Source organism: Erythrolamprus reginae, chromosome 3, assembly GCF_031021105.1.
Source record: "Erythrolamprus reginae isolate rEryReg1 chromosome 3, rEryReg1.hap1, whole genome shotgun sequence".
Taxonomy (NCBI): Eukaryota; Metazoa; Chordata; class Lepidosauria; order Squamata; family Dipsadidae; genus Erythrolamprus; species Erythrolamprus reginae.
The window spans coordinates 179,295,086-179,320,758 of record NC_091952.1 but is presented as its reverse complement, the minus strand read 5'-3'; the positions used below and the strand labels follow the sequence as shown (position 1 = coordinate 179,320,758).

At 41.0% G+C, this 25,673-nt stretch overlaps 1 protein-coding gene across 1 annotated transcript in view; it reads right to left on the bottom strand.

Annotated features, from left to right (window-relative positions):
* ATXN1 (ataxin 1) overlaps positions 1-25,077 on the bottom strand; it is a 349,478-nt gene extending 324,401 nt beyond the window's left edge. The window contains exon 1 of the mRNA XM_070747309.1: positions 25,035-25,077. The gene's annotated coding sequence lies outside the window, so the exon portion shown is untranslated. The remainder of the gene's footprint in view (positions 1-25,034) is intronic.
* Positions 25,078-25,673: the final 596 nt, after the last annotated feature.

Genomic DNA, 25,673 nt, shown 5'->3' with positions numbered 1-25,673 from the left:
TTTATTGTTCATTTTAAAATAATCCACAAATTGCAAAATGGGTTGCAGATAAAGCACGGTAACTATAAAGCATCCTTGTAGTATAATCAATCATTTAAAAAAACGTATATTCTTGTTCCAGTCTCAACAAAACTCAAATGCTTTTTAAAATTCTGCTTTCCTGTATTTCCCTGATTTATATTTCTTTCCTTCCTAACTCATATTTCTCATGAGATTACTGAAAGCCTTTACGAATACCAATCTTCTTCAAATGCTTTTTTTAGTTTACCTTCCTTCATCTATTTCTAATATAAATTTCCACGTTGCTTGCTCAATCTCTTATTACAGGATATAAAGATTTTCACTTTCACATGTCAAATGCTTAGACACAGGTTCTTCAAAATGAGAATTCGACATAAAATCACTGGCAGGGTTTTTTCAGGTGTGCTGTAATAAGAAGAATGTTTTTTTCTTTTTCACATCATATGTTATTACCTAACAGAATGGACTTGGGAAACAGATTACAAATTGTCTAAACACTAGACAGGGACAAGATGGAATTTAAAGTAGCAAATGCAACAGAGCACGATCAATACTCGATCAACACTTCAAAATAAATCAATTTTAGTAAATATTTAGTCACACAAGCTGAAAAATTGATTGCTTGGGTTTATTTGTTTCGTTGCATTTAACTTGGTATATTATCAACTGCTGGAATTTTTCAGCAATTTTCCCTAAAGCAAACTTAAAATATTAGGGGGGGGGAAGGAATTCAAACTAATAAAGGCAGCTGAAGTAAGTAGAATTAATGATAAAGAAGCCTGCTCAAAAAGATGTGTCAAGAGCCATTTTTAAAAGCTAATAAATCTGTTAAGCTCCTCAGCTTTGCAGCAAGTACATTCCAGAGCTGTTTAGAAAAGCTTTAGAGTATTTTTTTGTTTGATCACGTCCCCATAATAGATGGATGCAAAATGTTTACAGTTAATCGCAGGATCAACCAGAGAGAAACTAACCTGAAATGAATCAACCCTTGATTTAATGAGATATATAAGCATTGCTGAAATTATTGGAAAAGGATAGTCAGAGTTCTAATGTATTCCATTTATATGTATTTGCTTTTTATGCTTTTTCCAATCGTTATGAAATGGGGAAGCCTTACAGTTTTGATCCATAATATATCTGCTAAATAAATACGTGTGGAAATGGCATAACAACCAGAAGAAAAACCTTTCTGGATCTGGTCATTGGGGCACCTAATCCATAACTTGTATTAAACACTGGCCCGTCATACCTTGATCAGGAATCGATGGAAAGGAATACAGATGTTGTGGTTGGCTCTGGCCCAGCTCCCCCCCCCCCAGGGAATGTGGAGGTGGATGCAGGGAAACTTCAACATGTCACAGGCCTGTGTTATTGCCGACAGAATCAGTTCAGAGTTTAGTTTCCTCGGACGAAGAAGAAGGTGGGAGTGACTCGGCAGAGGAGGGCTTGGCACACAGCCCAGGCAGTCAATCTCCCTTATCTTCCATTGATTCAGATGATGACATTTTGGACCCACGCAAGCGCAGAATTATGTGTAGAAGAGACCAAGTAAGAACATATTACAGGAAATAAGGAAGGCCACCTGTGTTTGGGTGGGGCTCCAATATCTGATCGGAGTTGGTCAGGAGTCCTGTGTCTTCTGGACTTTGTTGCTTTTTCATGCCTTGGAAAACAAAGCAGAGCAACATGTGTGTGTGTGTGTGTGTGTGTGTCTCACTTCGTTGGAAGAAGAAGGGGTGTGAAGTTTCTTCACAGCTGCTAGCTAAGTACTTAATGACTGCTTAAGGGTAATTGTACAGACTACCCAGTTGTTTTGGGACGAGTGCTCTTTGCCATACAAAAAGAGTGCTTTGTTTATTTTGCCTTTTGTGATAAAGAACATTGTTTTGAATTTTCAAACATGTGTGTGTCTGAAATTTGTCTCCTTGAATTTTCGGGAGGCTCCTATCAGAGAGCCCGGCAGAACAACAGATAGTCCTCAATTTACATCCGTTCATTGTAGTGACTGGTTAAAGTTACAACAGTTCTGAAAAAAGTGACTTATGACAGTTTTCATACATGACCTTTGCAGCATCCCTGTGGTCACATGATCAAAATTCAGATGCTTCGTAACTGACTCACTTTTGCAGTGTATGGAGGTCATGTAAATATCCTTTGCTACTTTCTGACTAGCAAAGTCAGTTTCACTTAACAACCACATTACTAACAACCGCAGTGATTCATTTTGCAACTACGGCATGAAAGGTCATAAGATGGGGACAAAACTCACTTAACAACTGTCTTGCTGAGCAATAGAAATTTTGTGCTCAATTGTGATCGTAAGTTGAGTTCTACCTGCACAGATGACCCTTGTTTAATAACTGCTTATTCAGCAACCCTGTGATGGCACTGAACAGATGGTATTTATAATTAATTGGTCTTCAAAGTTCAAACCATCCCAGAGACCTGCGGTCATGTGATTATGATTTCCATCCTTCTGTGCTGGCTTCCAACAAGCAACATCAATGGGAAAGCCAGAGGGAATTCAGAAGTCACATTAATGTGAAGGTCTCACGTAACAATAGCAGCCTGAGTGGCTGTCACTAAGTGGCATGGTCACTTTCAGACTGCATATTTTTTAGTGACAGAAATTCCAATCTCAGTTACCCATCAGCACTGCACACCAAGACAACTAAACACAAGAACTGGTTTTTCCTGAACGCCATCACTCTGCCAAACAAATAAATCCGTCACCACTGGCAAACTTTTCACTAATGCTGCATTACTATTACTATTAGTCTTCTCATCATTCCTATCACCCATCTCTTCCCACTTATGACTGTATGACTGTAACATTGCTTGTATCCTTACTATTTATATTAATATTGATTATTGCCTGATGGCTTATTTGTACCCTGTGAAAATCATCAAATGTACCTCATGATTCTTGACAAATGTGTCTTTTTTTTAATGTACACTGAGAGCATATGCACCAAGACAAATTCCTTCTGTGCCCAATCACCCTTGACCAATAAAGAATTCTATTCTGTTCTGTTCTGTTAACATAGAAACATAGAAACATAGAAGACTGACGGCAGAAAAAGACCTCATGGTCCATCTAGTCTGCCCTTATACTATTTCCTGTATTTTATCTTACAATGGATATATGTTTATCCCAGGCATGTTTAAATTCAGTTACTGTGGATTTAACAACCACGTGTGCTGGAAGTTTGTTCCAAGGATCTACTACTCTTTCAGGGAAATAATATTTTCTCACGTTGCTTTTGATCTTTCCCCCAACTAACTTCAGATTGTGTCCCCTTGTTCTTGTGTTCACTTTCCTATTAAAAACACTTCCCTCCTGAACCTTATTTAACCCTTTAACATATTTAAATGTTTCGATCATGTCCCCCCTTTTCCTTCTGTCCTCCAGACTATACAGATTGAGTTCATTAAGTCTTTCCTGATACGTTTTATGCTTAAGACCTTCCACCATTCTTGTAGCCCTGTTCTGTTCTGTTCTATTCTATTCTATCCTGTCCTATTTTATTTTATTCTATTCTATCCTGTCCTATTTTATTCTATTCTATTTTTAACTTCTCTTATTCTTCTCTCCCCCCCCCCCCCTTATTAAGGGCATTGGCGACTAATGTGATTTGGTGAGGATATTTTTAATTTGGGAAAGCAGGAGAGGAAAAGGAGAGTAATGAAAAGTTGTATAGATAGATGATGGATGGACGGATGGAGCGATAGTTGAATGAAAGAGAGAGAGAGAGAGATGATAAGGATCGAGTCAGAACAGGAATGGAAATGAGGAAAAGGAATCAGTTGAATGCTTGCAACAGAGTGCCACTACACATACATACACACGCGAGACGCCTGATGTCAAAACAGTGTGACTGCAGTGACAATGCATATTCATCAGTCTCTGTCCCCACAATTACAACCTTACAACGTAGCTAAAAGGAATGAGTCTGAATGACACATTACAAGGACAATTAGGTTTGAGGACAGATCTGTTAATCCCAGAATCCAATACAGTTCCTCCTCACCCCCACTCCACCAATCAAGGCATTACATAAGGAAGAATTTTAAAAAAGGATTATAAATCCTTTTCTGAGCTCCTCGGGGACATAATTGAGTGGAACTCCACAGAGGATTTGAAGCAGAGAAAAACGAGAAATGCCTTTCCAGCCTCAACTCAGAATCAGCCCCCAAAACTGCATTTTCCGTAAACCGTTCCCAAAAGCTGAATTTTGTATCCGAGTTACAATTTGTGCCAAGCTGAAGTACAGTCCTAATGCATATCGCTAATAATATGAATACCCACAATTAAAAGCCTAAAAATAAATCAGAAGCAAGAAATTGGTTAAGGAGATGTTGAGATTATTGAATAAAAAGCGGGGTATTAAAAGAGACACGGTGATTGCAGGGGGTTTGAATACATTCTTTGTGCCTGTTTTCACTATGGAAGGTGTAGACAGGGAAAATACAGACTGGCATTTTCACAAAGAAAATCTGAGGAATTGAGGTAAACTGTGGAGAAGAGATCACATTCTAGGCCTTATTCACAGATTGGAAACAAATGAATCACTAGATCCAGATGGTATCTAAGTATTCTTAATAACTATGAATTGCTTTCTGAAAAAAACCCCAATTTATTCATTGTATTTCTACACTGCTTCTCATTATGAAAAATCCAAAATGCACCAAATAATTTTGAAAATGTTTTGGAATTAAAAAGTGAGTAACTTTTGCTATATGGATGAAAATATCATTGCCAAACTGTATTAGTTGTTAGCTCAGGAGCATTCCACATTCTCCTTCTACAGTTGAAGCAGAATTAGACCCAATCTTAGCTCCCCTTACCTGGCCACAGTACTCTGTGTTTAAGGGACTTTATATATAAAAGCAACACAATATACATTATTTCACAAAGTGAGTCAATATAAGGAGACACAAGTCTCCTATCCCAGATGTAGCAGATGCCTTGGGGGATGAACATTATTTATTTATTTATTTTATGTATTTATTTTGTCCAATACACAATGAGAGTTTTAGTGGGTATATATCTATATACACATAGTAAAATACATGATAAAGGTTATAAAGGAGATATTCATAGTAAAATATATCTATGAAAGAATAGAAAAGAAGATATAGTAATAGAACATATCAATGAAAGAATAGAAGAAGAGATATAGGAATAGAAGAAAGGAATAGGAGATATAGGAGAGCAATAGGACAGGGGACGGAAGGCACTCTAGTGCACTTGTACTCGCCCCTTACTGACCTCTTAGGAATCTGGAGAGGTCAACCGTAGATAATCTAAGGGTAAAGTGTTGGGGGTTTGGGGATGACACTATGGAGTCCGGTAATGAGTTCCACGCTTCAACAACTCAGTTACTGAAGTCATATTTTTTACAGTCAAGTTTGGAGCAGTTAATATTAAGTTTAAATCTGTTGTGTGCTCTTGTGTTGTTGTGGTTGAAGCTGAAGTAGTCGCCGACAGGCAGGATGTTGCAGCATATGATCTTGTGGGAAATACTTAGATCATGTTTGAGGTGTCTTAGTTCTAGGCTTTCTAGGCCCAGGATTGAAAGTCTAGTCTCATAGGGTATTCTGTTTCGAGTGGAGGAGGGCTCTTCTGGTGAAGTATCTTTGGATGTTTTCAAGGGTGTTAATGTCTGAGATGCGATATGGGTTCCAAACAGATGAGCTGTATTCGAGGATGGGTCTGGCACAAGTTTTTTAAGCTCTGGTAAGCAGTGTGAGATTGCCAGAGCAGAAGCTACGTAGGATTAGGTTTACAACTCTTGAAGCCTTCTTGGCTATGTTGCAGTGGGCTTTGGCACTTAAATCTTTTGTTATCAGTATACCGAGGTCTTTAACCGAGTGGGGATTAGCTGTGATAATTTGATTATTCAGTTCGTTCAGATTCTTCTTCCCAATGTGTAGGACAGAGTATTTGCTAGTTGAGATTTGGAGTTGCCATGTGTTAGACCAGTGATTTTCAACCTTTTTTGAGCTGCGGCACATTTTTTACATTTATGAAACCTGGGGCACATTGAGCGGGGCGGGGGCGGGGGGGCTAAAAAAGTTTGGAGAAAAATTCTCTCTCCCTCTTTCTTTTTCTCTCCATCCCTCTTTCTCTTCTTCCTTTCTTTTTTGCTCTCTTTCTCTCCTCCTTACCTCCCTCTATGTCTTTTTCTCTCTCTTGCTTTCTTTCTCTTGTTCTCTTTCTCTCTCTCTTGCTTTCTCCCTCTCTCTCTCTTGCTTTCTTTCTCTTTTTTTTCTCTCTCTTGCTTTTTATCTCTCTGAGCTTCGCGGCACACCCTGACCATGTCTCCGGCACACTAGTGTGCCACGGCACACTGGTTGAAAAACACTGTGTTAGACCACTCAGAAAGAGAGTTCAGGTCTTTTTGGAGAGTAGTTGTGTTATTGGTGGTGTTGAAGAGTTTTACATCGTCAGCGAAGAGGACACAGTTGCTTGTGATGTAATCGCAAAGGTCATTGATGTAGAGAATGAAGAGCGTTGGTCCCAGTACACATCTCCGTAACTATGTCTGTGTTAAAAATGATTAGGGAGAAGGGTAAGCAATGAAAGCAATATGCTTGGGGCACAGTGGTTAGAATACAGGCACACTCTGCCCACAGCATGGCGTTTGATCCTGATGGGGTTCAGGGTTGACTTAGCCTTCCATCTTCCAAGGTCGGTAAAATGAGGACCCGGATTGTCAGTGGTGGGAAGCCATTTACCTCGTTACCCAGATGGTCCTCAGTGGCCGGCAAAAGGCAAACGCACTTCTGACGTGCGCATGCACGCCCTTCGTGAGATTTCGCTTCTGCGCATGCGCACCAAGCCAAATCTCGCGAGATTTCAGCTATTTTTGCCAATATTTTTATTTCCGTGCATGCGCTGAAACAAAAAACAGTGAAAAATCATCGAAATCTCATGAGCGCAAGTGAGATTTTGGCTATTTTCGCCAGTATTTTTTGCTTCCGCTTATGCAAAGAAGCAAAAAACTGGCAATTTTCACAAGAAATCTGCTATCTGGATGGTGTCCCCCCCACATGGAGGCAGGAGCCCATGACTGCAGATTGTTGGGGGCAATATGCTGACCCAGAGAGTTCTGTAAAGCACTCTGGAGTGGTATATAAACCTAAAAATAGCTAAATGGTATGCTATCCTTCTGTGATCCTTAAACCAACCCAATACTAGTACAAGAATTGCTTTAAGAATTGCACTAATTAAAGTTAATGTGAAAAGAACAAGATACTGTACTGTGAGACAATAACGCTCTTGAGATCTGGATTTTTTAAAGAGGAAAATTGGACACTAGTATACACGGAACATATGCAACATGATTATAGACCAGCAGCGGCCCAGGACTACAGGAAGAGAATGAATAAATGATAGTATTTATATGAGAGGGAAGTTAAAAATGAGTAATAAAACAAGAGTAATGAAAAATGGCCAAGACCATTTTATCTTAGAATGGATGCAATTCGGACACTAGCCAAAATTATGCAAAATCATATTTTCATAAATAGCTTCTTAGGAGCATAAAACAAAAGGCACACTTTAATTTACAAATAATTCAAAGCAAACAAAGACAAGGAAGAACAAGAAGTCCAGTTATCTTACTGAGCCTCCAAGATTTGGCAAAATTCCTAGAAGTTAGTCCTTGAAAAATCCAAGCCAAACAAAGAAAAACAAACTAGAGTCATTGAGCAGGCTATGAACAGGCAGGTTTTCTCAGAACTGGAACCACAGAAGCTAAGGTCCAAGCAACAATACAAACTGGAAACACCGAGGTTAATATTCAGGAACTACAATGCAAATTTCAAGATTCACGATGCAAGATTCTGGAACTACGATTCAAGATTCACAATGCAAGATTCAGGAGTGGCATTTCCCCCCACAATTAGCCCTAGTGTGGTTAGGCCTTAAGTAGTCTTAAGGGTATGGTCAATTAGCCTGGAGCTCTACTCTCGAGTAGACCTCCACCAGAGTAAACCTTTCCACATTTCAGCAGTTCCTGCCTTTCAGCAGCCCTGCATGCTCTTGCACTCAGGCAAAGGAGTAGCCCGTCGTTCCTCAGCCCTGCCAACACAGGCTTCCAAAGGCTCTGGCTGCACAGGTTACTAGGCGGGCCACAACACTAGTCTACTAGCAGATCAGAGCAGCACTTACACAGACCTGCTCTCTTTGTAACTGTCCCTTCTAGAAAACCCTTTTCCAGTGTTATGATAATAGATAATCTTGAAGCCATGCATCAAAACTGCACATTACTTTAGTGCGTTAGATCTACAGCAATTAAAGTTTGCAAACAATTCATTGGATCTGACCAGCATTCATGACAATGAATATGTCTAAAGCTCCCGTTCTACCTTCTTATACCTATCAAGGTAAATTTTACAATCAAGATCAAGTGAGGTATTAATACCATTCTATAAAGCCTTAGTAAGACCACACCTAGAGTACTACATGGTCACCACACTATAAAAAAGATGTTGACATTCTAGAAACAGTACAGAGGAGAGCAACTAAGATCATTAGGGGACTGGAGATTAATCAGGTTAATGGAACTGGCCATGGCTAGTCTAGTGAAGAGAAGGACCAAAGGAAACATGATAGTAGTCTTCCAATATTTGAGGGGCTGCCACAGAGAGGGGGGGGGGGGAGAGAGAGCTATTTGCCAAGGCATCAGAAGGCCAGACAAGGAATAATGGATGGAAACTGATCAAGGAGAGATTCCATCTAGAAAAAAGGAGAAATTTTCTGAGAATGAGAACAATCAACAAATGGAAGAGCTTGCCTTCGGAAGTTGTGGGAGCTTCATCCCTGGAAGCTTGCAAGAAGAGACTGGACTGCCATCTGTCCAAAATGGTGTGGGGCAATGATGGCTAACCTTCTTGTTGCTGTCTGCCAAAAGCACACGCATACATCCATAATGCAAGGTGCGTGCAATCCTTCCCTCCACATGTACACCCAACCTCCCTGCCTGCACCTAGCCTTCCATGTATGTCTGCATGACTCCTATGCTCTCCCACCCCCGCACATGGATGCATGACCCCCCTTGCATGCATCCTGCCTCTGCACATGCATCTCCAACATGCATTTTGCCCCCTCCCGTGCATACGCGGCAGAGACCCAAAAACCAGCTGGCTGATGGCAGGCGCATGCACATAAACAATGGAGCTGAGCTGGGGTGATGGCTCGTGTGCCCGCAGAGTGGGCCTCGTGTGCCAGAGGTTTGCCATCTCCTGGTTGAGTCTCTTGCCCAGGTTCACCTGGTGCACCAGTTGCGCCCCTATTTGGACCGGGAGTCACTGCTCACAGTCACTCATGCCCTCATCACCTCGAGGTTCGACTACTGTAACGCTCTCTACATGGGGCTACCTTTGAAAAGTGTTCGGAAACTTCAGATCGTGCAGAATGCAGCTGCGAGAGCAATCATGGGCTTTCCTAAACATGCCCATGTTACTCCAACACTCCGCAGTCTGCATTGGTTGCCAATCACAATTCAAAGTGTTGGTTATGACCTATAAAGCCCTTCATGGCACCGGATCAGATTATCTCAGGGACCGCCTTCTGCTGCACAAATCCCAGCGACCAGTTAGGTCCCACAGAGTGGGCCTTCTCCAGGTCCAATGTCGTTTGGCGGGACCCAGGGGAAGAGCCTTCTCTGTGGCAGCCCCGGCCTTTTGGAACCAACTCCCCCCCAGAGATTAGAATTGTCCCCACCCTCCTTGCCTTTCGTAAGCTTCTTAAAACCTACCTATGCCGTCAGGCATGGGGGAACTGAGATATTCTCTCCCCCTAGACCTTACAATTTACACATGGTATGTTTGTTTGTATGTATGTTTGGTTTTATAATAAGGGTTTTTTAGTTGTTTTAGTATTGGATTGTTACATGCTGTTTTTATCATTGTTGTTAGCCGCCCCGAGTCTACGGAGAGGGGCGGCATACAAATCCAATAGATAGATAGATAGATAGATAGATAGATAGATAGATAGATAGATAGATAGATAGATAGATAGATAGATAGATAGATAGATAGATAGATAACCTACAACAGTGATGGTGAACATACGGCATGGGTGCCACAGGTGGCACGCGGAGCCATATCTGCTGGCACGAGGGCCATTGCCTTAGCTCAGCTCCAACATGCATGTGTGTGGCGGCCAGCTGGTTTTTGGCTCACACAGAGACTCTGGGAGGGCGTTTTTGGCTTCCAGAGAGCCTCCGGGGGGATGAGGGAGGATGTTTTTACCCTCCTCCGCCTCCAGGGAAGCTTTTGGAGACTGGGGAAGGCCAAACACAAGCCTACTGCTTCCGGGGACGCTGGGGTTGGGAGTCACCAGAAGTTGGGAAACAGGCCGTTTCCGGCCTCCAGAGAGCCTCAGGCTGTTTTCGCCCTCCCCAGGCATTGAATTATGGGTATGGGCACTTGAACATACACGACAGCACGCGCCCTCGCTCTTTTGGCACTCAAGGAAAAAAAGGTTCGCCATCACTGACCTACAAGGTCCCTGCCAACTCTGTCCCTGAGTATAAGTCCCACTGAATTTCTTTTGAGTTTTGATTCTCAGCGAAAACATGAAATTAAATTTTAAGTATCTGCAATGTTAATCTCAATGAAAATAGAACCCTTCTCACATTTAACATATTGTACAAATAATAAAAAACAGGTATACTTACAACAGATGTCTGTGTGATACTTATGAGCAATTTAAAAATAGAAATAGACATAAATAAAAATTGCAAAAACCAAAACGGCACCCATATGTGTCTACTTGGATATATTCCCAGGGGGCTCAAACAAATGCTTTTTAGTCTGGAACTTGCTATTTGTGAATGTTAAAATGAGACAGAAAGATAAGGGGTGTGTGTGTATTTTTGAACGGTATACCTTCTAAGAAGTGATGGTTTTACAGACAATTTAAACATATAGAAATGTAAAAACAAACAAAATCAGCAAAAGGATTTCAACAGCACTGCCAAGCAGCACCTTCCAGAATAAACATTCTACATGCCTGAATGTCTAAGAGGAAAAAGCTGGAAAGACCAAATGAGCAGGGGCGGTGGGGAATGCAAAAATAAAGGAACATGCACATCCCTGCTTGGGACCTAGAATTAAATGATAGCGTTCAATGTAATATGAATTATTTTTTTGGTAATATGTCAAAAGCAATGTGGCTTCAATTAACGCCATAAGAATTGTTATTTTTCTTTCTGGATTTTATTTTTCATTTAAAAGGAACATGCAGACTAATACAGATTAATTGTTAATGTATGTCATGGCTTCTGTCTTATGTAATGATTTATTTCTTTTCTACTTTAGCTGTGAATTAAGTCCTCGCTTCACCCTGGTTTCCCTAACAATCATTCTATATCTTTATGTATCTTCTTGAGTGTTGGAGTGCATGGTTTCTAGGTGTAAGATCTTGGGCTGGTTATTTTCTCTTAGCCCAATCTACCTCGTGGTATTTTGGGAAAAATAGGAGGACGAAGTATTATGCATCTTCACCACCTTGAGTTGCTTATAAAGTAATAAAGTCAAAATTGAAATATATATATATATATATATATATGTCACTTTTTTTTTTTTGCTGAATTTGAAAATTAAGGGAGACTAGGATAGATCTATTTCGGCCTTATTTTGGCCTCATCAGCTAGCCATACCCACTGGGACTTGAACCTGCAACCTTTGCCTTGTAAGGCAGAGAATTATCCTCTAGGCTACAGTATCCAATCCCTTCAGCTCTGCACCAGGGAAGGGATACATATTTTTGTGTCGAATCACCCTGGTGTATTTGAAGGAACATCACAGCTCCTTATTTGCCTCTCGGCCCAACCCAGGGCCATTTATATATATAAAGGAACATTTTTAATAAATAGGTTTCCTACTATAGAAGGCTTTTGAGAATACTTTCCTTCTGTGAACATAAGCAAGCATTTTTAAATTGTGAATGACCATATAATATTTTGAACAGTGTCAATTTTAGCATGTAAGTATACAGTGTTCCCTCGATTTTCGCGGGTTCAAACTTCGCGAATCGCCTATACCACGGTTTTTCAAAAAATATTAATTAAAAAATACTTCACAGGTTTTTTTTTCTATACCACGGTTTTTCCCACCCGATGACGTCATACATCATCGTCAAACTAATAATTTTTGCAAATAAATAACAAAAAAAATAATTATTGTTAATAAATAATTATGTTTATAAATATCAGGATTACTAAGTGTCTTATTCAATGGTGAATAACAGTAATAATGGTGAATAAATTGTTGTTAAGGGAATGGGAAATGGTAATTTAGGGGTTTAAAGTGTTAACGGATGGCTTGTGATACTGTCCATAGCCAAAAATGGTGTATTTACTTCCACATCTCTACTTCGCGGAAATTCGACTTTCGTGGGCGGTCTCGGAACGCATCCCCCGCAAAAATTGAGGGAACACTGTATTTCATATTGGCTCGTACATTCCAAAAGTACTCAATTAGTAGTTATATATTAAAAATCAGACCCCCCAAAAATTAACTTTACCCATATGTACAGTTCTGTAAACTTACATAGCTACGTAGATCCCTTTCCCCAAAGGGTTTAATTAGCTTTTGAGCAGTCTGATTAACACTGGCCACTAATATTGTAGGTTTGGATTGTTTTAATTTTGTACGTGTGAAGAGACAGGAATTGTAACAGATGCTTTTTGACAGTAAATCTGACAGCATAAAATGACAGTATGCTTAGCTTAACTGTAAATTACAAACAATCCTTCCTCAAGTAGAAAGACATTATACAGAAAGAGGACATCAGCCAGGAGTGTTTGTAAACCAAATGGAGAGAAACGAATGATTGCAGAAACAGAACACATGAGAGAAATTGGCCAAAAAAGGGGCTTACAGTTTTCAGAATAAGAGAACTAAGGCTGGTAGATAGCAGTGACATGGACCATGGACTGTAAAGGCATTAGGCCAAACTGCATTCAAGCCCACTAATTAATAGGAAAGCAAAGTACAGTACTACACAGTGTGAGCTTAGACTGAAGGAAACCATATTAAAATAACCCAGCAATGAACATATGGACATATTCATTTTACTTGGAAAGATAGACCTGAAAATAAGATAGAAATTTAAATTTTTACTGTTCACAAAAGTAGTTGCTATCTGTGCCAATTTCAGAATTAAAATAGTCGTTTATTTACTATTAAAAATGTATTCATTTTTTAAAAATCTAATATTTGATTTGGAAATTGAATAATTTGTTAAAAAAAGAAGTAGCTGCATGCAGCAAAACCTGCAATGGAGGTTTTCTATGACTAGAGCTGGCCTAGAAATGTCTAAACAAATATTAATAGCACTGTTCCCAAATAGTACTTCTGCTTGCAAATGTAAAAATAAAAAAGAGAACTACAGTTTACATAGCCTTCATATTTAAGCATTCAAATGTACATAGTTACTCTCCTCATCCTTCAAATAAAAATTTAATAATAACTTTTAATAGAGACAGTATGTTTCAGTGGTGAGTTTCAAAAAAAAATGTACTACCATCTCTGTGGGTGTGGTGTCATGGGTGTAGCAGGGGAAGAACATGTAAAATCTCCATTTCCTCACCACTGCAGCGGAAGGATGCTGCAAAATCCCAATTTCCTCCTGATCAGCTGGAACTCGGGAGACAGAGAATAGTTGGGAGCAGGGCAAGTCGAGGTGGTGTTTACTGGTTCTCTGAACTATTCAAAATTTCTGCGACTGGTTCTCCAGAACTGGTCAGAATCTGCTGAAACCTACCTCTGGTTTATTTATGAACTTGCGCTAGTATTTCATTCAAAAGTAATGAAAGAGCGGGATGGATGGAGGGAGGGGGAAAGGAAGTAGAGGAGAGGAGAAGAGTGGAGAGGAGGGAGGGAAGGGAGGGAGGGAGGGAAGGGAGGGAGGGAAGGAAGGAAGGAAAGGAAGGAAGGAAACTTTGTCATACTTATTTTATATTATTGCAGTATACAGTGATACCTTGTCTTACAAACTTAATTGGTTTCAGGACGAGGTTCTTAAGATGAAAAGTTTGTAAGACGAAACAATGTTTCCCATAGGAATCAATGGAAAAGTGATTAATGTGTGCAAGGCCAAAATTCACCCCTTTTGCCAGCCGAAGCGCCCGTTTTTGCGCTGCTGGGATTCCCATGAGGCTCCCATGCATGGGAAACCCCACCTCCAGACTTCTGTGTTTTTGCAATGCTGCAGGGGAATCCCAGTAGGGGAATCTCAGCATCGCAAAAATGAGCGCTTTGCTGGCAATAGAAGTCCGGAGGTGGGGTTTCCCAGCGAAAGGAGCATCAGTGAAATCGCAGCATCACAAAAACACCAAAGTCCTTGAAACCCCACTTCCAGACCTCTGTGTTTTTGTGATGCTGCAATTTCATTGAGGCTCCCCTCGCTGGGAAACCCCACCTCTGGACTTCTGTTGCTAGCGAAGCACCCATTTTTGCACTGCTGGGATTCCCCTTCTGGGATTCCCCTGCAGCATCACAAAAACACGGAAGTCCAGAGGTGGGGTTTCCCAGGGAGGGGAGCCTCAGGGGAATCCCAGCAGCACAAAAATGGGTGCTTCGCTGGCAATGGAAGGTCTGGAGGCGGGGTAACCCAGCAGCGGCGGTGGGTTTGTAAGGTGAAAATAGTTTGTAAGAAGAAGCAAAAAAATCTTAAACCCTGGGTTTGTATCTCGAAAAGTTTGTATGACAGGGCGTTTGTAAGACGAGGTATGAATATGAGCCAAACAGTTATATATTTGTTGAAATAAAGCATGATTAAATGGAGCAGGCAAACACTGTTGGCCATCCTTTCACATAATCTCCTAGACATATCAAGACATGCCTGGAGGTGATACATTTAGCCTGAGAAAAAACTAGAAGAAAACTGAAAAGTCTGGACTCCGGTAGTCTTAAATCAAACTGGTTTATTCATGGCAAGAGAGAATACAAACACTGGAACGGTAGAATCGCCGGAATGAGGGCAACGGCTAACCCGTTGCCCTTTTATACTCTTTTTAACGCGGGCTTTTACCAACTGACACACATTTAACTTTCGCGGCTATTTTCTGAATAGCCGCGTCTTAACCAATCGCAGATTTTCTGCGATTATTTTTAAACAAACACAACACCCCTCCCTCTTCGGCTGAGACCATGATTACGTGTTAATCCACGTCACATAGTCCTGCAAGCGGATTGGTGGTTTCACAGATCTCTGGGACCTGCGCAGTTCATTTTGCTGGGAGCTGCTTGCCTGGACGGCTGGCTCCGTTGCTCCGCTAAGGCTAGTCTCTGACGGGCCTGGTTGCGATGATGCATTTTGATCTTCGCCGGCCGCCAGGGGCAACAAGCAGCCATCGCTGGAGTCTCGAGGTGGTTCTGGTAAGTCCTCTATTGGTTTGTCTACAGTAGGTAAAATGTCTGGGTTAGTCTTCATTCTTTTGCGTAGTTGGTCGACATGCCGATGCCAACTGCGCCCATCTGTTAATATTACAACATATGTTTTTTAAACCTGTTTTATCCAATACTGTGCCATCTTTCCATTTATCGTTTGAATCATAGTCTTTGGCATAAATTAAATCCCCGATGTTAAACTGTCTCTCACTTTGTATTTTTATTTCTTTTTGGTCATTCTGGTAATTTGGGTGAATTCTGTCTAATTTAGAACGAAGGTTTCTGCCCATTAAAAGTTCTGCCGGGCTTTTGTTTGTTGACGCTGACGGCGTAATATGCTGAATGGTTAAAAATTCATCAATTTGTTGTTGCCAATCTCCTAGTGGTGCTTTGTTTAATGCTTCCTTTGTGGTTCTAACCATTCGTTCTGCTTGCCCATTAGCTTGGGCAAAATGAGGTGGAGTGAGCACATGTCTTATGCCCTGGTCTGCAAGAAATAGTTCCATTTGACGGGCTGTTAACTGAGGCCCGTTGTCAGATACCAAAATGTCTGGAATACCATGTGTGGCAAACATTTTCCTTAATGCCTTTATAGTTGCACTAGTAGTTGTGGATGCCATGAGTTCAATTTCCAGCCACTTGGAGTATGCATCCACAACCAGTAAAAAGGATTGGCCCCTGATTGGTCCTGCAAAGTCAATATGTATTCTAGACCAGGGCCCTCTTGGTGTTGGCCACTCTGATGGTGTAACTTTTGGTGGGTTGGGTCTTGTTCTCTGGCAGGGTATACAACCACCCACCCATGACTCTATGTCCTTGTCCAACCCTGGCCACCATAAATGACTTCTGGCAATAGTTTTCATTTTGACTATTCCTGGGTGACCTATATGCAATAACTGCAAAGCTTGCTTCTGTAAGGCTTTTGGAATAACAACCCTGTCTCCCCACAATATGCAATCTTTTAACACATTTAATTCAAACTGTCTATTCTTAAAAGGTTGAAATTGGTTTGGTTGTTGTTCAATTGGCCATCCCTTTAATATCCATTGTTTAATATATTTCAAAATTGGATCTGCTTGAGTCTGATTGGCTATTTCTGTTGCTGTTAATAACGTTTGTTTACTAGATTCAATTAATAAAACGCTTGAGGCAGGGGCTGGATCATTGACTAATTCTGTTTGGGGGCACCTGCTTAATGCATCAGCATTTCCTATGTCTTTCCCCCCCCTGTGGATTAATGTATAATTGTAAGCGGCTAGAAAAATAGTCCAGCGAGTCATGCGAGGAGAAAGAAAGGCGGGAGTTTGTTTGTTTCCCGCCAAAATGCCTAAAAGTGGTTTATGGTCGGTGATTAACGTAAAGGGCCGACCACAAAGGTAATAATGAAAACGTTTAACTCCAGCGACAAGGGCTAACGCCTCCTTGTCGAGCTGGGAGTAATTCCTTTCAGCTGCCGAAAGAGTTTTAGAATAATAGGCTATTGGGGCTTCTGTGCCGTCCGGAAAGTTATGGCTGAGGACGGCTCCTATGCCGAACGGTGAAGCGTCGCAGGTTAGGGATAAGGGCATAGCTACATTATATTGCACTAGGACACTATTGGAGGAAAGTAAATTTTTTACTGCTTGGAAAGCGGCTTGTTCTTTTGGTCCCCACGTCCAGGCAGAGTCTTTCTTTAGGAGGTTATGAAGCGGTTCTGCCACCGTCGCTTTCTGTTTAAGAAAGACGGAATAAAAGTTAAGGAGTCCTAGGAATGCTTGTAAGTCTGTCTTATCTGAAGGGGTGGGGGCATTTCTTATGGCATCAACTTTGTCATTTGTGGGGTGAATCCCAAAACGATCTATTGTAAACCCCAAGAATTCAACTTTGGGCACAGCCCAAGAACATTTGTCTGCTTTCAAGTGGAGTCCTGTTTCTTTAAATTTGGTTAAAACGCGCCTGATTCTGTCCCATAACTCAGATTTGGATGTGGCAGATATTAATACGTCGTCGAAATATGGAACGACCCCAGGAATATTATTTAAAATGCGTTCCATCAAACCCTGAAAAATACCTGGGGCGGTAGAGACTCCAAACTGGAGCCGGGTGCATTTAAAGGCACCTCTATGAGTTACGATTGTCTGGGCTTCAGAGGTGTCTTGATCTACGGTGAGCTGTTGATATGCCTGTGCCAGGTCCAACTTCGCGAAGATGGACCCATTTCCTAAGGTGTGCAAGAGTTGTTGCACTACTGGAATTGGATAGGCATTGTGCTGTAGTGCTTTATTAATCGTGGCCTTATAATCTGCGCAAATTCTAATAGAGCCATCCGGCTTAACGGGCGTTACAATAGGAGTTTCCCATTTAGCGTGGTCAGTGGGAACTAAAATGCCCTGAGCTATTAATTTGTCCAATTGTTCATCCACTTTAGGCAAAAGTGGAATGGGGATTCTGCGGGGCTTTAATCGGATGGGCGAAATATTTGGGTCCAAATTAAACGAAATGGGGCTGCCTGTATATTTACCTAGAGCGCTAGAGAAAACTTCGGGAAATTCTTTCAATAAATCATTTGGGTCAAAAGAGTCACATACATTGTTAACCCCTGAAATTTCAATACCTAAAGGTTGTAACCATCGAAGTCCCAGTAATGAGTGTTTAGGACCGTCAACCACTAACAGAGGTAAAAAGCCTTGAAATTTTTTAAACGCAATAGGAACATTTAAGCATCCTAACACTGGAATTGAATGGCCCTGAAAATCACTCAAACCCGGTTCCCACGGTTGCAAGTCAGTTTGTTTTACACGAGGTAAATATAATTTAAGTTTTTCCCAAGGCATTATGGAATGTCTGGACCCGGTGTCTAATTCCATTTGGCAGGGGTGGCCGTTGAGGAAAAGAGAAACAAATAGTTTGTTTTCCGCAGCGGGGAAATTGCAGTTTACGGAAGAAGGGGAGTTACCTCGTTGGTTAGAAGAGGGCGAGTTGTCAGCCGGGCGGGAAACGTTGCGCGAAAACGGTGGTCGTCGATTCCTCGGTGAAAAATAGGGTCGTTGGTTTTGTTGAGTTGCTGGAGTTGGGTTGGCGGCGCGGCAGACTTCGGCGATGTGGCCGCGGCGCTGGCAACGGCGGCAGTAGGCGTCCTTGAAATGGCAGCGAAAACGAGGGTGGTTTCCGTTGCAGCCGGCACATCTGTCTGCACGGGAGGCTTCTTTGGCGTCGTGGTCGGAGGCTCTTCGGATTTGGAGACAGGTGTCGTCTGGAGTAGCGGATTCTGAGTGTTTTTCATCGGAAGGGCAGGCGTGCCAAGGTGATTCATCAGGAATGTGATGAACGGTTGAGGTTGCGCGTTTAATTTCGGCAACAGATGTTTCAGATACCTCGGAGGCTTTTGCTGCCTTAAGAATGTCTTGGAGAGAGGCATCCTCATCAACTAAGTATTTCTTCTGGAGCGTGATATTGGTTAGACCGAAAATAAGGCGGTCCATGAGCTGTTCCTCTGGATCCTTGTATTTGCACTTCGGGAGGAGTGCGCGTAGGCGAGTTATAAAATCGTTGGTGGATTCTCCGTCCGCTTGCCTCATCTGAGCGAATTGATGGCGGTATACGCGGACAGGAGTCGTCGGCTGATAATGGGCGGCAAGTTTTGCTTGTAGAGTTGACCATGCGACGGTTTCCAGGGTGTCTGGGTCAACGAGTGTAGAGGCTAGGCTGTAGACTTCTGTGCCGCAATAAGCGAGGAATATAGCTTTCTTCCTCTCGTCATCGGCGTCATGTAGATTGCTCGCTTTCAAGAAAAATGTAAATTTGGACATATACGAGGTCCAAGCTTCCGTCTCGGAGTTGAATACGGGCGGCGGTGGAGCCATGGCCGAGTTCATGGCTGCGTGAGCGGAAGTTCGACCTCCTCGTCGCCACTGAAAAGTCTGGACTCCGGTAGTCTTAAATCAAACTGGTTTATTCATGGCAAGAGAGAATACAAACACTGGAACGGTAGAATCGCCGGAATGAGGGCAACGGCTAACCCGTTGCCCTTTTATACTCTTTTTAACGCGGGCTTTTACCAACTGACACACATTTAACTTTCGCGGCTATTTTCTGAATAGCCGCGTCTTAACCAATCGCAGATTTTCTGCGATTATTTTTAAACAAACACAACAAAAACAAATAAGGTTTCCAAGCACGCAGTTTCTTACGCATGGGTATGAGAGAAATTTGAAATGGATTAAGGAACTGACAGGAAGGAACTATGATTGGTGACAGAGGTGGAGATATAGCAAAAATGTTTGGCAAACCAGATCAGAAGTTGGCAGTTTGCAGCAGAAATCAGTAATGATGTTGACCAAAGACAGCTAAATATTGTTCCTTAGTGAAAAAGGACGAACAAAGATAGAGTAGGACCAATCCATGGGATCTGCCTACTCTGCACAAATTTCTCAAGGAAGAAAGGGAATCAAAGTTCAACATTCTACTAGCCACTAAGAATTGCCAACTAAGTTCATCTGATACCCTGGATTAACTCTAAGAGGAATCTAAGATAGTTAAGCACCTCACAATAACCTTAGGCACACTGACTTCAAAAGCCAGGCAGGGAAGTAGTGAATAGCTAAATGAAAGAACTGGAATCATAAAAGGTAATTAGTGTTTTTGCTGCTTTGCATAAGAGTTTTCATCAGAATTGTGCCCAAAGGTGGGACCAGGAAATCAGAAGATCCATTTGCTTTATCCTATTTGTTTGCTTTATCTGTAACACAACACAAACACGTATGCCATTTTACAGCTATACAGTGTAACTCCCAGAAAATTCAAAAGTGTTTGTGTCTTACAATATTTTGAATTAAAAATAAACCTCTAAACCGATTTACAAAGAAGACTTGAGAACTTTGGTCTATTTCTCTATTTTCAATAGATTGCTCCTTTCTCAATGACAGCTACTACAGAAGTTAGATTTGTGATTTAGAAATTTTTTGCAGGGAAGATAAAGTCAGAATTGTCAATTGGCTGTCACTCTATTTCAAAGCATAATTTAAAGCACTCGGTACATATGATTTGGAGCTGGGAAACGGAAGGTTCCCTTACGTGTGTGTGTAGACACAGACAAATATTTTCATTATAGCCATATTTTGTGTCCTATTGTACACTGGCTTCAGCTGAAGCCAGGATCTTGAAAAAGAACATGTGGAACAGATTTTCATTTTCCCAGGACAAAGAAGATGGATCTGATCCACTTTCATTTCTTCATGAATCTCCAGTGCCAAAATATTTATTTGATCTTAAATGTATTACAAAAAGCTATAATATAAAGAAGGAAGGTGGGTGGGAGTTGGTATCCATTGCTTATATAAAACAGTGGGAAGGAACTGATTTGGAAGCAAATAAATCTGCCTTAACTTGTAGTTTCTTGGCCCATTCAATATTTTCTGGAAAGGGTGCAATCATGGAACTTGAGATGAATTCTTATTGTCTACACTTTATTGCCACTTATATATTTATGTCGAATGGAATGTATTAGCTAGCTGCTTCATTGAATGAGTAGTTTATTTTATGTGCCGAAGGGGACATTGAATTAATTATTATACTTCTGCTATAGACCCAAACTCTCAGTTTGACTGTTATCCAAGAATAGACATTATTGTTCTTTTTTCATCAGCACCTCTTTTCTTTGCAGAAAATGTTCCTGACTAATGACCCACTTTCCAACTTCTGGTGGTCCCGATAGGCCTGTTCTTGGCCCTCTCCAGAGGCTACCCTTGGTCTCCCCCGCTCTTCCAGAGGCCCTCTGGAGGCCAAAAACGCCCTCCCAAAGCCTCCACGCAAGCAAAAAATCAGCTGGCCAGCATGACATGTACACTGAGGCTGAGCTAGGGTGATGGCTCACATGCCAGCACATATGGCTCTGCGTGCCACCTGTGGCATATGTGCCATAGGTTCGCCATCATGGGTGTACCACTTAAAATGGTCCCACACCAGAACTACCATGTGAAATAAGTTGGGTTAAATGCGACTGACTCACAGATACTTTATGCACTTCGATGTCTGAAGACAGATTGGAAGTTTGGTCTCCCTCAAGAAATGGGTCACAGCTCCCATTGCTGGAAATTCCATCCCTTTTTGACCCTAAACAATATACATTGTGTTATGCCGGGCTTCACGTTACGAGCCCCAATTAAGTCAGAAATGTAAATTCAAACACACACACTGTTATAAAGTAAACAGAAAGGCAGTTTATCCAAAATAAAGCTGTGCACACACACACACTTTAAACTGAGCAAACTAGCTCACAAACAGAGCAGATAAGAGCAGCTGTAAGAGCGTCACAGCCAAACCTCTTCGAGTGAGTCCACAAGATTTACTTAGCTGTGAAATCCCAAAAAGTCTGTGAAAGTCCAGGAACAAAGTAAACACAATGTATCCTTCTCCAAATGGATAAACTCCCACATGCACTCTCTGCAATGCTGGTAATTTATCAGCAACCCCATTAGCCTAATTGTCTCAGCCACAGGTGTTCTCTCTATTATTTCCGACAATACCTGCTGAGTTGGTCCCTTCTAGCCATGAGCCTGCGCATTCTGGCATTTATCCACCGATCCTCCGAGTCCAAGTCCGATGACCCACTAATGGGGTCATTAACTAATGAGCTGGCTGCATCCATCTCTCTATCTGATTCCTCTTCTTCTTCTTCTTCTTCCACAGGAATCCTCAGTGTCCAAAGCTGATGGCAGTAATACAAGTCTCTGGGAACCTGAGGACTCTCCTAAGCCAACATCCAAATTCCCCATTGCAGGAGCTGGCCCAGAACCAACATTGATGGGTGTTTTTTTTTAAAGGGGAAAGTATAGGTAGGTACCACTTTGGTGGGAAGCAAACAACATTCTGTGTTTCACTGTATGCTCTGTTCTGCACTGTGATGTCATGCTGTCCACGTGGCTATGGAATTGTCTTTAGACAGCACTGACTCAATGGCTTAAAAACAGAGATGATTATCGCCCCTCAAAGTCCCCTACAACTAGTAAAATAAAACCCACAATGACTTACTTTATAGATGGAACACATTACATTTATTTATAATAAACTGGCCCCACTTCATCCTAATATAACCATTTGAATATTGTCTATATTTGGAATAAAGAAGAATGCCTGATGAAATAGTGCTTCTTTATAATCCATCAAATCAAACTTTTATTATGGTCAAAGAGTAGCATAATTTTATAATAGATTTCCCCCCATTATCGGTGTTATTCACTATTCACCGGATAAGAGCTATGAATATTCACTATATATTATTATTATTATTATTATTATTATTATTATTATTATTATTATTTATTTATTTATTTATTTATTTATTAGATTTGTATGCCGCCCCTCTCCGCAGACTCGTATGTATGTATGTATGTAACATATTTTTTGCTGAATTGAAAACACACACACACACACACATACAGTGTGTATATATATACAGTGGTCATTTGACTTTCGCGGGTCCGACTTTCGCGGAAAGGCTATACCATGAGTTTTCAAAAAATATTAATAAAAAAATACTCCACAGTTTCTTTGAACAAAACAGGTTTTCCTGCGGCCACCCGATGTACACACCAGCTGTCCTGCTTCTTTAAATAAAAGCTCCGCTTCTGCCCCAGACTCCCGATCCCTCCCTTTTAATTCTCAGAGCATTGGTATGCTCCACTTGAAGGCGAGTCTCACTGCTGCCCACCAGCGCCGCCTCTTCTTCCCCCACCACCTAAGCCATCTCCCTCTCTGAGTCATTGAAGAGGGGCGGCATACAAATCTAATTAATAATAATAATAATAATAATAATAATAATAATAATAATAATAATATATAATGAATATTCATAGCTCTTATCCGGTGAATAGTGAATATTATTATTATTATTATTATTATTATTATTATTATTATTATTATTATGAGCCGCCCCGAGTTTGCGGAGAGGGGCGGCATATAAATCCAATAAATCTAATCTATTATTATTATTATTATTATTATTATTATTATTATTATTATTATTATTATTAGTGGTAGTGTCCGACCTCCCAGCTGACCGGTCTGGAATCCCGGCTTCAAATCCTGGTCTGGATCCCTCTTGCCTTGAGCTTCCCCTTCCCCTTCCCCTGCCCTGACCCTGAGCACCGGTGCTGCCGCCGCCGCCATGACAGATGCCGGCAGCGAGTGCAGCAAAGCCCCCAGCTTGCCACCCCATTGTCCCTGCGGATTCTGGGGGTAAGTAAAACCAGGAATGGAGGAGGGAGGGGTAGGAAGGAAGGAAGGGAGCGTCTCTACTTTGCAGAAATTTGAATTTCGAGGGCAGTCTTGGAACGTATCCCCTGCGAAAGTCAAGGGACCACTGTATATAAAATTATACACCGACACACAGACACACACACATACATGTCAGGGGGGAAATTTAATAATAATAATAATAATAATTTATTAGATTTGTATGTCGCCCCTCTCCGTGGACTCGTTCCAAAGATTGTAGTATCTAATCTAATGAGAACATAATAAGCTGGGAGCCTACATCTCCTGAAATCAGTGAAGGATCGCACTTATATTTTCCTACCAGATCGGTCCATGTGAGATTTTACTTCTGTGCATGCATGGAAGGAAAGAAATCAGCGAAAATCACCAAAATCTCACGCGAGGACACAAACACATGCAAAATTTTGGCGATTTTCGGCGATTTCTTTCGTTCTGTGCATGCGCAGAAGCAAAGAAAGGCCAAAAATCACCAAAATCTCACACACGTGCCGCTGCCTTAAAATTAAGAATTTGTATGCCAAAAAAGGACATCAGAATTTGCAAAACTAGAATGTTAAAAACTGTCTCCTCTATTATCTCCCAAATTTTACAATGCTTTCAGTATACACGTGCTATTCTGATTCTTAATGGTATATTTTCTACTCGTCTCTAAGGAAATCTTTTGTTGTTTTCTGTTTCACAGAAGTCTTTACAGAAGCATGTCCACAATCTCCTGGATTTCAATGCTCATAAACCAACCTTCTGGAATGTGTGACGTTACAATGCTCAGACATTGTCAGTAAGTCAGGAAGTACAGAAGAATGATTCACAAAATACAGACAGATGTACATCTGTTACTTTTACAACTATTGGCTGGGGTGCTCTGAACAGCACAATATTTTCCCTTTTTTCATATCTATGTGATGGTTAGTTATATGGTTGTTTTTTTATACTGATAAAATATTAATATTCACAGTATTTAAAATCACACTCTGCCTTAGCTAACTTGGAAAGCTTTTAACATAGCTTGAAAGTAATTGACTCCACATGTACATCTGTCTGTATGCATAAAACCAAAGGCCCAACATAAATCACAAGCATCTGTTGAGTGAGTCTCATGGTGATAATAATATTTAGCATTTGTCTATTGCTCGGGAGTCTAGACTATGTAAATCTTACAGAAAACCCATAAAGTAAGCTGATATATAACCGTCTGTAGGTACAGATGTGCAAAAAAGAGAACAGATCAAGGAGTGAGATCCTTGTAGCGCTTAAGATTTAATCCACAGAGTTCTTATTTTATAACTCAGTTTCTTAATTATTGCCCTGAATCAGAAGAAAAAAAGTATAAGATGTCATAGTTCAAGCACCTGAAGATAGTTGTGAAGATGGGCTGAGCCCGTCACTTTAAGAATTTCTTGGCAAGCTATTATCTCAATTTCATGAATTATCTGACCTCAAAAAATGGTGTTTCCCAGCTGCTGGTCTGTCTGCCTCTTCAGCTCACACTTATCTGTTCCATATCCCTGGGCTGTTGGCAGATGCTGATCACAGATTCAGCACATATGACACTAAAAAAAAAACATTCTTGAAAAAGAACCAAAAAATAATAGTATTTCTCCTGTTTAACACGACAACATATGAATACATTGACTTATATTAGCACTAAAAGGTATGGACCAGGATAACTTGAAAACAGCTATTAAACTCTGCAATATGAATCTCAGCTCACTTTGTTCAGATACAAATACTTATAATGCTTGAGTCCCATAGATTTTTATGAAACCGTACTAACTACACCTCCTTACTTTTATAAATAAGCCACGGACATACATACTCCTACTACTCTTTCGCAACCTAAAGTCATGCAACTCCGAAGAGTCAGCTAAATTGCAGATAATAATAATAATAATAATTTATTAGATTTGTATGCCGCCCCTCTCCGAAGAATAGATACCCCTTCTCTCTTTCTTTCTTTCTTTCTTTCTTTCTTTCTTTCTTTCTTTCTT